We start from the raw sequence: 17,099 nt of genomic DNA on the forward strand, positions 1-17,099 counted from the left end.
TGGTGAGATCTATTTTACATACGATCTGGTGTAGCACCGTAAATACATTTGAGTCCGAGTTCTGGGGTTAAGTGTCCTGATGGCTTTCGCGCCATTTTAGCTGCTGCGGTAATCCTGCACGGTGTGCGGATCTTCGGGTCTTTTCTTACTCTCTTCCTCCTGCACGCGGTTTCTTCCAGTCGGGTTGCAATTTGGTCGGGTGCTGCAGAGTGCTTTGTCGCTGGTGTGCACTTGGTTGGACTGATATGCCCCATTTCTGCAGAGCTTTTTTACCTTCCTCCGGGGTGTTTAGTGAGTTGATGACTCCATTTTTTTGAACTAGCAGGCGCACTGGGTGGCCCCAGCGGTACTGCATGTCATGGAGACGGAGTGCGTCTGTGATCACTTTAAACTCCCTCCTCTTCTGCAGTGTACGCTGAGAGAGGTCGGAATACAGCTGGATGGTGTTATATGGCGCTGGCAGGTCTCTCCGCTGTCTGGATGCCCTCATTATCGCTTCCTTAGCATGGAAGTAGTGAAGACAGGCAAGTATATCCCTGGGAGCTGAGTCTGGGAGGAATTTAGGTTTAGCAACTCTGTGGGCTCGGTCAATCAGGAATACATCCGCGGGGAGATCCGGTGCTAGAGTTTTAAAAAGGCCTGTAAGGTGTGCCACTATGTCGGGTGGCTTAACTGTTTCAGGTACGCCACGAAAACGTATGTTGTGTCTCCTCGACCTGTCTTCCAGGTCCATGAGTTTATTCTGACACACCGACAGTTCTTGTTCCAGGTTTTGTACGTGGTCGGCCATGTCGTTGTGTGCCTCCGCGTATTCACCCATGCGGTTTTCCATATGGGCAGTTCGGTCTCCTAACTCCTGGACATCCTTTCTCAGTTCTGAGATGGTTTTATTAAAATTGTGCATCAATTTTTCTGACATGTCGTCTAGGCATGCTTGCAGTATATCTTGAGTGACTGGTAGTGCTCTGTCACCTGGGGATCCCTGTAGGGGGAGAGTGTCGTCGCCATCTTGGTCGGACGTGCACTGGGCTTTGGGCGGCTGGTTTCGGGCTGTAAAGAACCCAGATTTGTCTTGGTCGGACGTGCACTGGGCTTTGGGCGGCTGGTTTCGGGCTGTAAAGAACCCAGATTTGTCGGGTTTTTCAGGATTCTTTTTCCCCTTGTGTTGAGCCATCTTGAGGGGAGTTTTAGGCAAATTTCTGTGGTCAAATTCGCTGGTTTAGTCGCTTTTAGGCCGGTTTAGGACGGAGCCTCTCTCACATGCGTCCTTCCTCGCCGAGCGCCAAGCCACGCCCTCGTTAAGGAGAACATTTTAAAGTATGCCATATTCTTGCAAACATGAACTTTAAGACTATACTTTCAGGGATAATTTCTATAGTTTGTAACTGGTGGAATGTGCTTGAAAGTGTCTAAACTCAGTAACCACAAGGAAGAACTTCAGGGTTTTCTTCTGAGCATGAGATGAGTTCCTGTAACTTCTGTATGAAGTCGCTCGTTACTTTTGATGAATGTACTTGGTTCCTTAAATGGGACTTAGGATGGAGAAAACCCAATCTGAGTGGTGCTGTTTATAATTCGTCATACTAACAGGGTTGTCTTCCAAAGAAATACATCATGTTCTGTCTGACCTTGTGGGAAAGATTCATTGTTTAATAAAATATTAAAGCTGAACGACAATGTGGGTTTTATCTGGAACTATCTACAAGCAGCAGATATCCTACATGTATCTCTAGTGGGGTGTTTACATGCATTAATATATTTACAGCTCTCTTTAACCAGCTCAATATCCTCTTGGCAATAGCTCCCAACACTTTGAAATGCCTTTGCATGGAACAATTGTGGGATAAAATGCTGGCACTGGAGAATAACTCTGAAGATCAAAATAATGTATCTGGGTGGTTCTGTGCAATTTAGAAGTATACACGACAATTGTTCTTTATGTGCTACCCATAGCCTGTTGCCTTCCTCTCAATCTTTCAGAGATTAAAGCATCAAAATACATGCATGAGTCTGATTCCTTGGCTTCACATGTGAACATGTGCAGACTAGCACCGTAGAAAACACAAATTCTATCTTCCAACTCCACATAAACTCGTTGTCACATTTTCTTGAGGTCGAAAAGTCAATATGTCACAAATCATTTCCAAAGAGGGCTTTTCAGTGCATGGTTTACATTGTCAATGCAATGTTAAGGAGAACATTTTAACCCCTTAAGTCCGGCGGACGTATATTTACGTCAAGCGGCTCTAAACGCCGCAGGACGTAAATATACGCCCGCCGTTTTTTTTTAACTTACCCGGTTGCCGGTGGTCCCACGCCGGCGATCGCGGTTGGGGGGACTCCCAGGGAGCCCCCCCGAGGCAGATCTGCCTCCTCCGGTCCCTCCCGGTCATGTGAGAGTGAGGTCCTTGCGAGGACCTCACAATCACATGGCCGGTATAGCTGGCTCAGGCATTGCCAGCAGGGGGACCAACTGTAATGACAGTTGGTCCCCCTGCTGGCTGAAAATAAAATAAAATAAAGTTAAATAAGTGTAAAAAAAAAAATTTATACTTAGATCATATATATATATATTATATATATATGATCTAAGTATATATATACACATATACATACACACACATACACCGTCTAGGTGTATTTTAATATTAATATATATATAATTATATATATATATTAATGTCAAATTACACGTAGACTGATACTGATTAAATATATATATAATTATTGTTATATATATATTTATAAATAATATAAAAAAAAATAAATATGTAAATACGTAAAAAAATAAAATAAAAAAAATAATTAAAAATAAAATATTAAAAAATATATAGATGTGTTTTATTTCGTTCTAACTGTATTGTGATATTAATATATATATATTTATATCAAAATACACGTAGAACGAAATAATATATATATCTATATACATAAATATATACGTATATATCACTATATATACCTATATATAAATAAAAATATAAAAAATATATATATATATATATATACGTATATATACACATATGTATATATATATACATATATTAATTCTACACATATATTTATGTAATAATTTTACATAATTAGGTATCCTAATTAATTACAATTAGTGGGACCTGCCTGACCACCCATGCCAAAAGTATAGGGAATTTAATTTGCTAGCACTATATTTAACCCTATAACTTTCCATGACACCATAAAACCTGTACATGGGGGGTACTGTTTTACTCGGGAGACTTCGCTGAACACAAATATTAGTGTTTCAAAACAGTAAAATGTATTACAACCATGATATCACCAGTAAAAGTGACGTTTTTTGCATTTTTCACGCACAAACAGCACTTACAGGGACGATATTATTGCTGCAATACTTTTTACTGTTTTGAAACACAAATATTTGTGTTCAGCGAAGTCTCCTGAGTACAACAGTACCCCTCATGTACAGGTTTTATGGTGTTTTCAAAAATTACAGCGTCAAATATAAGGCTTGTGTTTAATTTTTTTCACATTAAAATTCGCCAGATTGCTTACGTTGCCTTTATGACCCTATGGTAGCCCAAGAATGAAAATTACCCCTATGATGGCATACCATTTGCAATAGTAGACAACCAAAGGTATTGCAAATGGGGTATGTCCAGTCTTTTTTAGTAGCCACTTAGTCACAAACACTGGCCAAAATTGGCATTTTTTGCATTTTTCACACACAAACAAATACGAACGCTAACTTTGGCCAGTGTTTGTGACCAAATGGCTACTAAAAAAGACTGGACATCGCTTATTTGCAATACCTTGGGTCGTCTACTATTGCAAATGGCATGCCATTATGGGTGTAAATTTATTTCCTGGGCTACTATACAGTCTCAAAGGCAACGTAACCAATCTGGCGAATTTCAATTTCAAATGTAACATGCTATATTTGACCCTGTAACTTCCCAAAACACCATAAAATCTGTACATAGGGGGTACTGTTTTACACGTGAGACTTTGCTGAATACAAATATGTGTATTTTATTGCAGTAAAATCAAACAGTATTATGACATTGACAGTTAAAATGTCATGTAGAACGAAAAAAATAAAAAAAAATCTTATTTTCTCCAATTTTTTTCATATTAAATTATGTTTCATAGCTAAATATTTGATATTAAATGAAAGCCCTGTTTCCCCTGAATAAAATGATATATAATAAGGGGGGTGCATTTAATATGAAAGAGGTGAATTACGGTTTGACAGACATATAGCGCAAATGCCAGGTTTTGTTTACATTTTGTTTCGTTCACAACTTGTACATTTGGCTGCGGTGTTAAGGGGTTAAAGTATGCCATATTCTTGCAAACATGAACTTTAAGACTATACTTTCAGGGATCATTTCTATAGTTTGTAACTGGTGGAATGTGCTTGAAAATGTCTAAACTCAGTAACCACAAGGAAGAACTTCAGGGTTTTCTTCTGAGCATCAGATGAATTCCTGTAACTTCTGTATGAAGTCACTGGTTACTATTGATGAATGTACTTGGTTCCTTAAATGGGACTTAGGATGGAGAAAACCGAATCTGAGTGGTGCTGTTTATAATTCGTCATACTAACAGGGTTGTCTTCCAAAGAAATACATCATGTTCTGTCTGACCTTGTGGGAGAGATTCATTGTTTAATAAAATATCAAAGCTGAACGACAATGTGGGTTTTAGCTGGAACTATCTACAAGCAGCAGATATCCTACATGTATCTCTAGTGGGGTGTTTACATGCATTAATATATTTCCAGCTCTCTTTAACCAGCTTGTCAATATCCTCTTGGCGATAGCTCCCAACACTTTGGAATGCCTTTGCATGGAACAATTGTGGGATAAAATGCTGGCACTGGAGAATAAATCTGAAGATCAAAATAATGTATCTGGGTGTTTCTGTGCAATTTAGAAGTATACACGACAATTGTTCTTTATGTGCTACCCATAGCCTGTTGCCTTCCTCTCAATCTTTCAGAGATTAAAGCATCAAAATACATGCATGAGTCTGATTCCTGTGCAGACTAGCACCGTAGAAAACACAAATTCTATCTTCCAACTCCACATAAACTCCTTGTCACATTTTCTTGAGGTCAAAAAGTCAATATGTCACAAATCATTTCCAAAGAGGGCTTTTCAGTGCATGGTTTACATTGTCAATGCAATGTTAAGGAGAACATTTTAAAGTATGCCATATTCTTGCAAACATGAACTTTAAGGCTATACTTTCAGGGATCATTTCTATAGTTTGTAACTGGTGGAATGTGCTTGAAAGTGTCTAAACTCAGTAACTACAAGGAAGAATGTCAAGGTTTTCTTCTGAGCATGAGAGGAGTTCCTGTAACTTCTGTATGAAGTCGCTGGTTACTTTTGATGAATGTACTTGGTTCCTTAAATGGGACTTAGGATGGAGAAAACCCAATCAGAGTGGTGCTGTTTATAATTTGTCATACTAACAGGGTTGTCTTCCAAAGAAATACATCATGTTCTGTCTGACCTTTTGGGAGAGATTCATTGTTTAATAAAATATCAAAGCTGAACGACAATTTGGGTTTTAGCTGGAACTATCTACAAGCAGCAGATATCCTACATGTATCTCTAGTGGGGTGTTTACATGCATTAATACATTTCCAGCTCTCTTTAACCAGCTTGTCAATATCCTCTTGGCGATAGCTCCCAACACTTTGGAATGCCTTTGCATGGAACAATTGTGGGATAAAATGCTGGCACTGGAGAATAACTCTGAAGATCAAAATAATGTATCTGGGTGTTTCTGTGCAATTTAGAATTATACACGACAATTGTTCTTTATGTGCTACCCATAGCCTGTTGCCTTCCTCTCAATCTTTCAGAGATTAAAGCATCAAAATACATGCATGAGTCTGATTCCTGTGCAGACTAGCACCGTAGAAAGCACAAATTCTATCTTCCAACTCCACATAAACTCCTTGTCACATTTTCTTGAGGTCGAAAAGTCAATATGTCACAAATCATTTCCAAAGAGGGCTTTTCAGTGCATGGTTTACATTGTCAATGCAATGTTAAGGAGAACATTTTAAAGTATGCCATATTCTTGCAAACATGAACTTTAAGACTATACTTTCAGGGATCATTTTTATAGTTTGTAACTGGTGGAATATGCTTGAAAGTGTCTAAACTCAGTAACCACAAGAAAGAACTTCAGGGTTTTCTTCTGAGCATGAGATGAGTTCTTGTAACTTCTGTATGAAGTCGCTGGTTACTTTTGATGAATGTACTTGGTTCCTTAAATGGGACTTAGGATGGAGAAAACCCAATCTGAGTGGTGCTGTTTATAATTCGTCATACTAACAGGGTTGTCTTCCAAAGAAATACATATGTGTTCTGTCTGACCTTGTTGGAAAGATTCATTGTTTAATAAAATATTAAAGCTGAACGACAATGTGGGTTTTATCTGGAACTATCTACAAGCAGCAGATATCCTACATGTATCTCTAGTGGGGTGTTTACATGCATTAATATATTTACAGCTCTCTTTAACCAGCTTGTCAATATCCTCTTGGCAATAGCTCCCAACACTTTGAAATGCCTTTGCATGGAACAATTGTGGGATAAAATGCTGGCACTGGAGAATAATTCTGAAGATCAAAATAATGTATCTGGGTGTTTCTGTGCAATTTAGAAGTATACACAACAATTGTTCTTTATGTGCTACCAATAGCCTGTTGCCTTCCTCTCAATCTTTCAGAGATTAAATCATCAAAATACATGCATGAGTCTGATTCCTTGGCTTCACATGTGAGCATGTACAGACTAGCACCGTAGAAAACACAAATTCTATCTTCCAACTCCACATAAACTCCTTGTCACATTTTCTTGAGGTCGAAAAGTCAATATGTCACAAATCATTTCCAAAGAGGGCTTTTCAGTGCATGGTTTACATTGTCAATGCAATGTTAAGGAGAACATTTTAAAGTATGCCATATTCTTGCAAACATGAACTTTAAGACTATACTTTCAGGGATCGTTTCTATAGTTTGTAACTGGTGGAATGTGCTTGAAAGTGTCTAAACTCAGTAACCACAAAGAAGAACTTCAGGGTTTTCTTCTGAGCATGAGATGAGTTCCTGTAACTTCTGTATGTAGTCGCTGGTTACTTTTGATGAATGTACTTGGTTCCTTAAATGGGACTAAGGATGGAGAAAACCCAATCTGAGTGGTGCTGTTTATAATTCGTCATACTAACAGGGTTGTCTTGCAAAGAAATACATCATGTTCTGTCTGACCTTTTGGGAGTGATTCGTTGTTTAATAAAATATCAAAGCTGAACGACAATGTGGGTTTTAGCTGGAACTATCTACAAGCAGCAGATATCCTACATGTATCTCTAGTGGGGTGTTTACATGCATTAATACATTTCCAGCTCTCTTTAACCAGCTTGTCAATATCCTCTTGGCGATAGCTCCCAACACTTTGGAATGCCTTTGCATGGAACAATTGTGGGATAAAATGCTGGCACTGGAGAATAACTCTGAAGATCAAAATAATGTATCTGGGTGTTTCTGTGCAATTTAGAAGTATACACGACAATTGTTCTTTATGTGCTACCCATAGCCTGTTGCCTTCCTCTCAATCTTTCAGAGATTAAAGCATCAAAATACATGCATGAGTCTGATTCCTGTGCAGACTAGCACCGTAGAAAACACAAATTCTATCTTCCAACTCCACATAAACTCCTTGTCACATTTTCTTGAGGTCGAAAAGTCAATATGTCACAAATCATTTCCAAAGAGGGCTTTTCAGTGCATGGTTTACATTGTCAATGCAATGTTAAGGAGAACATTTTAAAGTATGCCATATTCTTGCAAACATGAACTTTAAGACTATACTTTCAGGGATTGTTTCTATAGTTTGTAACTGGTGGAATGTGCTTGAAAGTGTCTAAACTCAGTAACCACAAGGAAGAACTTCAGGGTTTTCTTCTGAGCATGAGATGAGTTCTTGTAACTTCTGTATGTAGTCGCTGGTTACTTTTGATGAATGTACTTGGTTCCTTAAATGGGACTTAGGATGGAGAAAACCCAATCTGAGTGGTGCTGTTTATAATTCGTCATACTAACAGGGTTGTCTTGCAAAGAAATACATCATGTTCTGTCTGACCTTGTGGGAAAGATTCATTGTTTAATAAAATATTAAAGCTGAACGACAATGTGGGTTTTATCTGGAACTATCTACAAGCAGCAGATATCCTACATGTATCTCTAGTGGGGTGTTTACATGCATTAATATATTTACAGCTCTCTTTAACCAGCTCAATATCCTCTTGGCAATAGCTCCCAACACTTTGAAATGCCTTTGCATGGAACAATTGTGGGATAAAATGCTGGCACTGGAGAATAACTCTGAAGATCAAAATAATGTATCTGGGTGTTTCTGTGCAATTTAGAAGTATACACGACAATTGTTCTTTATGTGCTACCCATAGCCTGTAGCCTTCCTCTCAATCTTTCAGAGATTAAAGCATCAAAATACATGCATGAGTCTGATTCCTTGGCTTCACATGTGAACATGTACAGACTAGCACCGTAGAAAACACAAATTCTATCTTCCAACTCCACATAAACTCCTTGTCACATTTTCTTGAGGTCAAAAAGTCAATATGTCACAAATCAATTCCAAAGAGGGCTTTTCAGTGCATGGTTTACATTGTCAATGCAATGTTAAGGAGAACATTTTAAAGTATGCCATATTCTTGCAAACATGAACTTTAAGACTATACTTTCAGGGATCATTTCTATAGTTTGTAACTGGTGGAATGTGCTTGAAAGTGTCTAAACTCAGTAACTACAAGGAAGAATGTCAAGGTTTTCTTCTGAGCATGAGAGGAGTTCCTGTAACTTCTGTATGAAGTCGCTGGTTACTTTTGATGAATGTACTTGGTTCCTTAAATGGGACTTAGGATGGAGAAAACCCAATCAGAGTGGTGCTGTTTATAATTTGTCATACTAACAGGGTTGTCTTCCAAAGAAATACATCATGTTCTGTCTGACCTTTTGGGAGAGATTCATTGTTTAATAAAATATCAAAGCTGAACGACAATTTGGGTTTTAGCTGGAACTATCTACAAGCAGCAGATATCCTACATGTATCTCTAGTGGGGTGTTTACATGCATTAATACATTTCCAGCTCTCTTTAACCAGCTTGTCAATATCCTCTTGGCAATAGCTCCCAACACTTTGGAATGCCTTTGCATGGAACAATTGTGGGATAAAATGCTGGCACTGGAGAATAACTCTGAAGATCAAAATAATGTATCTGGGTGTTTCTGTGCAATTTAGAAGTATACACGACAATTGTTCTTTATGTGCTACCCATAGCCTGTTGCCTTCCTCTCAATCTTTCAGAGATTAAAGCATCAAAATACATGCATGAGTCTGATTCCTGTGCAGACTAGCACCGTAGAAAACACAAATTCTATCTTCCAACTCCACATAAACTCCTTGTCACATTTTCTTGAGGTCGAAAAGTCAATATGTCACAAATCATTTCCAAAGAGGGCTTTTCAGTGCATGGTTTACATTGTCAATGCAATGTTAAGGAGAACATTTTAAAGTATGTCATATTCTTGCAAACATGAACTTTAAGACTATACTTTCAGGGATTATTTCTATAGTTTGTAACTGGTGGAATGTGCTTGAAAGTGTTTAAACCCAGTAACAAAAAAGGAAGAACTTCAGGGTTTTCTTCTGAGCATGAGATGAGTTCCTGTAACTTCTGTATGAAGTCGCTGGTTACTTTTGATGAATGTACTTGGTTCCTTAAATGGGACTTAGGATGGAGAAAACCCAATCTGAGTGGTGCTGTTTATTATTCGTCATACTAACAGGGTTGTCTTCCAAAGAAATACATCATGTTCTGTCTGACCTTGTGGGAAAGATTCATTGTTTAATAAAATATTAAAGCTGAACGACAATGTGGGTTTTATCTGGAACTATCTACAAGCAGCAGATATCCTACATGTATCTCTAGTGGGGTGTTTACATGCATTAATATATTTACAGCTCTCTTTAACCAGCTCAATATCCTCTTGGCAATAGCTCCCAACACTTTGAAATGCCTTTGCATGGAACAATTGTGGGATAAAATGCTGGCACTGGAGAATAACTCTGAAGATCAAAATAATGTATCTGGGTGTTTCTGTGCAATTTAGAAGTATACACGACAATTGTTCTTTATGTGCTACCCATAGCCTGTAGCCTTCCTCTCAATCTTTCAGAGATTAAAGCATCAAAATACATGCATGAGTCTGATTCCTTGGCTTCACATGTGAACATGTACAGACTAGCACCGTAGAAAACACAAATTCTATCTTCCAACTCCACATAAACTCCTTGTCACATTTTCTTGAGGTCAAAAAGTCAATATGTCACAAATCATTTCCAAAGAGGGCTTTTCAGTGCATGGTTTACATTGTCAATGCAATGTTAAGGAGAACATTTTAAAGTATGCCATATTCTTGCAAACATGAACTTTAAGACTATACTTTCAGGGATCATTTCTATAGTTTGTAACTGGTGGAATGTGCTTGAAAGTGTCTAAACTCAGTAACTACAAGGAAGAATGTCAAGGTTTTCTTCTGAGCATGAGAGGAGTTCCTGTAACTTCTGTATGAAGTCGCTGGTTACTTTTGATGAATGTACTTGGTTCCTTAAATGGGACTTAGGATGGAGAAAACCCAATCAGAGTGGTGCTGTTTATAATTTGTCATACTAACAGGGTTGTCTTCCAAAGAAATACATCATGTTCTGTCTGACCTTTTGGGAGAGATTCATTGTTTAATAAAATATCAAAGCTGAACGACAATTTGGGTTTTAGCTGGAACTATCTACAAGCAGCAGATATCCTACATGTATCTCTAGTGGGGTGTTTACATGCATTAATACATTTCCAGCTCTCTTTAACCAGCTTGTCAATATCCTCTTGGCGATAGCTCCCAACACTTTGGAATGCCTTTGCATGGAACAATTGTGGGATAAAATGCTGGCACTGGAGAATAACTCTGAAGATCAAAATAATGTATCTGGGTGTTTCTGTGCAATTTAGAATTATACACGACAATTGTTCTTTATGTGCTACCCATAGCCTGTTGCCTTCCTCTCAATCTTTCAGAGATTAAAGCATCAAAATACATGCATGAGTCTGATTCCTGTGCAGACTAGCACCGTAGAAAACACAAATTCTATCTTCCAACTCCACATAAACTCCTTGTCACATTTTCTTGAGGTCGAAAAGTCAATATGTCACAAATCATTTCCAAAGAGGGCTTTTCAGTGCATGGTTTACATTGTCAATGCAATGTTAAGGAGAACATTTTAAAGTATGCCATATTCTTGCAAACATGAACTTTAAGACTATACTTTCAGGGATCATTTCTATAGTTTGTAACTGGTGGAATGTGCTTGAAAGTGTCTAAACTCAGTAACCACAAGAAAGAACTTCAGGGTTTTCTTCTGAGCATGAGATGAGTTCCTGTAACTTCTTTATGAAGTCGCTGGTTACTTTTGATGAATGTACTTGGTTCCTTAAATGGGACTTAGGATGGAGAAAACCTAATCTGAGTGGTGCTGTTTATAATTCGTCATACTAACAGGGTTGTCTTCCAATGAAATACATATGTGTTCTGTCTGACCTTGTTGGAAAGATTCATTGTTTAATAAAATATTAAAGCTGAACGACAATGTGGGTTTTATCTGGAACTATCTACAAGCAGCAGATATCCTACATGTATCTCTAGTGGGGTGTTTACATGCATTAATATATTTACAGCTCTCTTTAACCAGCTTGTCAATATCCTCTTGGCAATAGCTCCCAACACTTTGAAATGCCTTTGCATGGAACAATTGTGGGATAAAATGCTGGCACTGGAGAATAATTCTGAAGATCAAAATAATGTATCTGGGTGTTTCTGTGCAATTTAGAAGTATACACAACAATTGTTCTTTATGTGCTACCAATAGCCTGTTGCCTTCCTCTCAATCTTTCAGAGATTAAATCATCAAAATACATGCATGAGTCTGATTCCTTGGCTTCACATGTGAGCATGTACAGACTAGCACCGTAGAAAACACAAATTCTATCTTCCAACTCCACATAAACTCCTTGTCACATTTTCTTGAGGTCGAAAAGTCAATATGTCACAAATCATTTCCAAAGAGGGCTTTTAAGTGCATGGTTTACATTGTCAATGCAATGTTAAGGAGAACATTTTAAAGTATGCCATATTCTTGCAAACATGAACTTTAAGACTATACTTTCAGGGATCATTTCTATAGTTTGTAACTGGTGGAATGTGCTTGAAAGTGTCTAAACTCAGTAACCACAAGGAAGAACTTCAGGGTTTTCTTCTGAGCATGAGATGAGTTCCTGTAACTTCTGTATGAAGTCGTTGGTTACTTTTGATGAATGTACTTGGTTCCTTAAATGGGACTTAGGATGGAGAAAAACCAATCTGAGTGGTGCTGTTTATAATTCGTCATACTAACAGGGTTGGCTTCCAAAGAAATACATCATGTTCTGTCTGACCTTGTGGGAAAGATTCATTGTTTAATAAAATATTAAAGCTGAACGACAATGTGGGTTTTATCTGGAACTATCTACAAGCAGCAGATATCCTACATGTATCTCTAGTGGGGTGTTTACATGCATTAATATATTTACAGCTCTCTTTAACCAGCTCAATATCCTCTTGGCAATAGCTCCCAACACTTTGAAATGCCTTTGCATGGAACAATTGTGGGATAAAATGCTGGCACTGGAGAATAACTCTGAAGATCAAAATAATGTATCTGGGTGTTTCTGTGCAATTTAGAAGTATACACGACAATTGTTCTTTATGTGCTACCCATAGCCTGTTGCCTTCCTCTCAATCTTTCAGAGATTAAAGCTTTAAAATACATGCATGAGTCTGATTCCTGTGCAGACTAGCACCGTAGAAAACACAAATTCTATCTTCCAACTCCACATAAACTCCTTGTCACATTTCTTGAGGTCAAAAAGTCAATATGTCACAAATCATTTCCAAAGAGGGCTTTTCAGTGCATGGTTTAAATTGTCAATGCAATGTTAAGGAGAACATTTTAAAGTATGCCATATTCTTGCAAACATGCACTTTAAGACTATACTTTCAGGGATCATTTCTATAGTTTGTAACTGGTGGAATGTGCTTGAAAGTGTCTAAACTCAGTAACCACAAGGAAGAACTTCAAGGATTTCTTCTGAGCATCAGATGAGTTCCTGTAACTTCTGTATGAAGTCGCTGGTTACATTTGATGAATGTAGTTGGTTCCTTAAATGGGACTTAGGATGGAGAAAACCCAATCTGAGTGGTGCTGTTTATAATTCGTCATACTAACAGGGTTGTCTTCCAAAGAAATACATCATGTTCTGTCTGACCTTTTGGGAGAGATTCATTGTTTAATAAAATATCAAAGCTGAACAACAATTTGGGTTTTAGCTGGAACTATCTACAAGCAGCAGATATCCTACATGTATCTCTAGTGGGGTGTTTACATGCATTAATATATTTACAGCTCTCTTTAACCAGCTCAATATCCTCTTGGCAATAGCTCCCAACACTTTGAAATGCCTTTGCATGGAACAATTGTAGGATAAAATGCTGGCACTGGAGAATAACTCTGAAGATCAAAATAATGTATCTGGGTGTTTCTGTGCAATTTAGAAGTATACACGACAATTGTTCTTTATGTGCTACCCATAGCCTGTTGCCTTCCTCTCAATCTTTCAGAGATTAAAGCATCAAAATACATGCATGAGTCTGATTCCTTGGCTTCACATGTGAACAGTGTAGATTTAGTCGCTGTTACTGAGACATGGTATAATGAGAAAAATGACTGGGACATAGCAATACCAGGGTACTCTTTATATAGAAAAGACAGGGAAGGCAAGAAAGGGGGAGGGGTGGCCCTGTATGTAAAGGATAGCATAAAATCTAGCCTAATATAGGTTAGTGAGGTGAACATAGAGTCCGTTTGGGTTACGTTAGAATTTGGTAATCACACAGTAACTCGTGTAGGTGTGATTTATAGGCCCCCAGGACAAATTGAAGAGTTAGATAATCTACTAGTTGAAGAAATAGCTAAAATGACAATGAAGGGGGAAGTTATCATCATGGGTGACTTTAATCTTCCTGATGTGAATTGGAAAACAAAAATAGCTACTTGTGCCAGGAGCACACATATTCTAAACTCCCTACTGGGATTGTCTCTAAAACAAGTCGTTGAGGAGCCAACTCGTAAAGAGGCCATACTAGATTTAGTGTTAACAAATGGAGATTTGGTATCAGATATTACTGTAGGTGAAAGTTTAGGATCCAGTGATCATCAGTCAGTGTGGTTTAATATAAGAACAGTGACTGAGTCACACCACACAAAAACAAAAGTTTTAGACTTTAGAAAAACAGACTTTTCTAAAATTAGAATATGTGTAAAGGAGTCATTATCAGACTGGAGCAATTTAAATGGAGTCCAAAAGAAATGGGATTATTTAAAAGTTGCACTACTGAAGGCAACAGAAAATTGCATTCGGCTTGTCAGTAAAAGCAAAAAATTCAAGAAACCACTGTGGTACTCCACAGATGTGGCCAAAATAGTAAAAAACAAAAAGTTAGCATTTAGTAATTATAAAAAAAACCAGAGTGAGGAAGACAGAATGACCTATAAGATTAGGCAGAAAGAGGCTAAACAAGTTATAAGAGCTTCCAAATCACACACAGAAGAGAAAATAGCACAGTCAGTAAAAAAGGGGGACAAAACTTTTTTTAGATACATAAATGAGAAAAGAAAAGTAAAACAAGGATTAGTCAGATTAAAAACAAAAGAAGGAAGGTATGTAGATGAGGATAAAGGTCTAGCTGACTGCCTCAATGAATATTTTTGTTCGGTATTTACAGATTAAAATGAAGGAAAGGGACCTCAGTTAAGAAAAAAGGATAAATGAGTCATTTATTACACGTGAGTTTACAGAGGAAGAGGTTCTATTTCAACTGTCAAAAGTAAAGACAAATAAGTCAATGGGACCTGATGGAATACACCCAAAGCTATTAAAAGAGCTTAGTGGTGTACTAGCAAAACCATTAACATATTTATTTAACCAATCATTGATAACAGGAGTAGTCCCAGAAGATTGGAAGTTAGCGAATGTTGTGCCCATTCACAAGAAAGGTAATAGGGAGGAGTCGGGCAACTATAGGCCAGTAAGCCTTACTTCAGTAGTGGGGAAAGTGATGGAAACCATGTTAAAGGATAGGATTGTTGAACATCTAAAAACACATGGATTTCAAGATCAGAGACAACATGGGTTTACTTCAGAAAGAGATCATGCCAAACTAATCTTATTGATTTTTTTGATTGGGTAACTAAAATTATAGATCAGGGTGGTGCAGTAGACATTGCTTACCTAGATTTCAGTAAGGCTTTTGACACTGTTGCACATAGAAGGCTTATCAATAAACTACAATCTTTGAGTTTGGATTCCAATATTGTTGAATTGGTAAGGCAGTGGCTGAGTGACAGGCAACAGAGGGTTGTAGTCAATGGAGTATAGTCAAAGCTTGGGCTTGTCACCAGTGGGGTACCTCAGGGATCTGTACTTGGACCCATTCTCTTTAATATTTTTATTAGTGATATTGCAGAAGGTCTTGATGGTAAGGTGTGTCTTTTTGCGGATGATACTAAGATATGTAACAGGGTTGATGTTCCAGGAGGGATAAGCCAAATGGAAAATGATTTAGGTAAACTAGAAAAATGGTCAGAGTTGTGGCAACTGACATTTAATGTGGATAAGTGCAAGATAATGCATCTTGGACGTAAAAACCCAAGGGCAGAGTACAGAATATTTGATAGAGTCCTAACCTCAACATCTGAGGAAAGGGATTTAGGGGTGATTATTTCTGATGACTTAAAGGTAGGCAGACAATGTAATAGAGCAGCAGGAAATGCTGGCAGAATGTTTGGTTGTATAGGGAGAGGTATTAGCAGTAGAAAGAGGGAAGTGCTCATGCCATTGTACAGAACACTGGTGAGACCTCACTTGGAGTACTGTACACAGTACTGGAGACCCTATATTCAAAAGGATATTGATACCTTGGAGAGAGTTCAAAGAAGGGCTACTAAACTGGTTCATGGATTGCAGGATAAAACTTACCAGGAAAGGTTAAAGGATCTTAACATGTATAGCTTGAAGGAAAGACGAGACAGGGGGGATATGATAGAAACATTTAAATACATAAAGGGAATCAACACAGTAAAGGAGGAGACTATATTTAAAAGAAGAAAAACTACCACAACAAGAGGACATAGTCTTAAATTAAAGGGACAAAGGTTTAAAAATAATATCAGGAAGTATTACTTTACGGAGAGGGTAGTGGATGCATGGAATAGCCTTCCAGCTGAAGTGGTAGAGGTTAACACAGTAAAGGAGTTTAAGCATGCGTGGGATAGGCATAAGGCTATCCTAACTATAAGATAAGCCTAGGGATTAATGAAAGTATTTAGAAAACTGGGCAGAGTAGATGGGCCGAATGGTTCTTATCTACCGTCACATTCTATGTTTCTATGTTTCTATGTTTCTATGACTAGCACCGTAGAAAACACAAATTCTATCTTCCAACTCCACATAAACTCCTTGTCACATTTTCTTGAGGTCGAAAAGTCAATATGTCACAAATCATTTCCAAAGAGGGCTTTTCAGTGCATGGTTTACATTGTCAATGCAATGTTAAGGAGAACATTTTAAAGTATGCCATATTCCTGAAAACATGAACTTTAAGACTATACTTTCAGGGATCATTTCTATAGTTTGTAACTGGTGGAATGTGCTTGAAAGTGTCTAAACTCAATAACCACAAGGAAGAACTTCAGGGTTTTCTTCTGAGCATGAGATGAGTTCCTGTAACTTCTGTATGAAGTCGCTGGTTACTTTTGATGAATGTACTTGGTTCCTTAAATGGGACTTAGGATGGAGAAAACCCAATCTGAGTGGTGCTGTTTATAATTCGTCATACTAACAGGGTTGTCTTCCAAAGAAATACATCATGTTCT

At 37.8% G+C, this 17,099-nt stretch overlaps 13 non-coding genes across 13 annotated transcripts; all 13 read left to right on the forward strand.

Annotated features, from left to right (window-relative positions):
* Nucleotides 1–1,347: 1,347 nt before the first annotated feature.
* LOC134574482 (small nucleolar RNA U3) lies at nucleotides 1,348–1,563 on the forward strand. Its single transcript, XR_010085443.1, has one exon. It is a non-coding gene; the product is annotated as a small nucleolar RNA U3 (small nucleolar RNA).
* Nucleotides 1,564–4,344: 2,781 nt separating this feature from the next.
* On the forward strand, nucleotides 4,345–4,560 carry LOC134574732 (small nucleolar RNA U3). Its single transcript, XR_010085494.1, has one exon. It is a non-coding gene; the product is annotated as a small nucleolar RNA U3 (small nucleolar RNA).
* Nucleotides 4,561–5,218: 658 nt separating this feature from the next.
* Nucleotides 5,219–5,434, forward strand: LOC134574718 (small nucleolar RNA U3). The gene has a single exon (XR_010085491.1). It is a non-coding gene; the product is annotated as a small nucleolar RNA U3 (small nucleolar RNA).
* A 658-nt stretch (nucleotides 5,435–6,092) lies between these two features.
* LOC134574534 (small nucleolar RNA U3) lies at nucleotides 6,093–6,308 on the forward strand. The gene has a single exon (XR_010085454.1). It is a non-coding gene; the product is annotated as a small nucleolar RNA U3 (small nucleolar RNA).
* Nucleotides 6,309–6,986: 678 nt separating this feature from the next.
* LOC134574355 (small nucleolar RNA U3) lies at nucleotides 6,987–7,202 on the forward strand. Its single transcript, XR_010085430.1, has one exon. It is a non-coding gene; the product is annotated as a small nucleolar RNA U3 (small nucleolar RNA).
* A 658-nt stretch (nucleotides 7,203–7,860) lies between these two features.
* Nucleotides 7,861–8,076, forward strand: LOC134574683 (small nucleolar RNA U3). Its single transcript, XR_010085485.1, has one exon. It is a non-coding gene; the product is annotated as a small nucleolar RNA U3 (small nucleolar RNA).
* A 674-nt stretch (nucleotides 8,077–8,750) lies between these two features.
* On the forward strand, nucleotides 8,751–8,966 carry LOC134574673 (small nucleolar RNA U3). Its single transcript, XR_010085483.1, has one exon. It is a non-coding gene; the product is annotated as a small nucleolar RNA U3 (small nucleolar RNA).
* Nucleotides 8,967–9,624: 658 nt separating this feature from the next.
* On the forward strand, nucleotides 9,625–9,841 carry LOC134574770 (small nucleolar RNA U3). Its single transcript, XR_010085503.1, has one exon. It is a non-coding gene; the product is annotated as a small nucleolar RNA U3 (small nucleolar RNA).
* A 674-nt stretch (nucleotides 9,842–10,515) lies between these two features.
* LOC134574680 (small nucleolar RNA U3) lies at nucleotides 10,516–10,731 on the forward strand. The gene has a single exon (XR_010085484.1). It is a non-coding gene; the product is annotated as a small nucleolar RNA U3 (small nucleolar RNA).
* Nucleotides 10,732–11,389: 658 nt separating this feature from the next.
* On the forward strand, nucleotides 11,390–11,605 carry LOC134574178 (small nucleolar RNA U3). Its single transcript, XR_010085414.1, has one exon. It is a non-coding gene; the product is annotated as a small nucleolar RNA U3 (small nucleolar RNA).
* A 678-nt stretch (nucleotides 11,606–12,283) lies between these two features.
* Nucleotides 12,284–12,499, forward strand: LOC134574504 (small nucleolar RNA U3). Its single transcript, XR_010085448.1, has one exon. It is a non-coding gene; the product is annotated as a small nucleolar RNA U3 (small nucleolar RNA).
* A 654-nt stretch (nucleotides 12,500–13,153) lies between these two features.
* On the forward strand, nucleotides 13,154–13,369 carry LOC134574761 (small nucleolar RNA U3). The gene has a single exon (XR_010085500.1). It is a non-coding gene; the product is annotated as a small nucleolar RNA U3 (small nucleolar RNA).
* A 3,456-nt stretch (nucleotides 13,370–16,825) lies between these two features.
* Nucleotides 16,826–17,041, forward strand: LOC134579256 (small nucleolar RNA U3). The gene has a single exon (XR_010086179.1). It is a non-coding gene; the product is annotated as a small nucleolar RNA U3 (small nucleolar RNA).
* The last annotated feature ends 58 nt before the right edge of the window (nucleotides 17,042–17,099 follow it).

The sequence above is a fragment of the Pelobates fuscus genome, chromosome 1, assembly GCF_036172605.1.
Source record: "Pelobates fuscus isolate aPelFus1 chromosome 1, aPelFus1.pri, whole genome shotgun sequence".
NCBI classification, from domain to species: domain Eukaryota; kingdom Metazoa; phylum Chordata; class Amphibia; order Anura; family Pelobatidae; genus Pelobates; species Pelobates fuscus.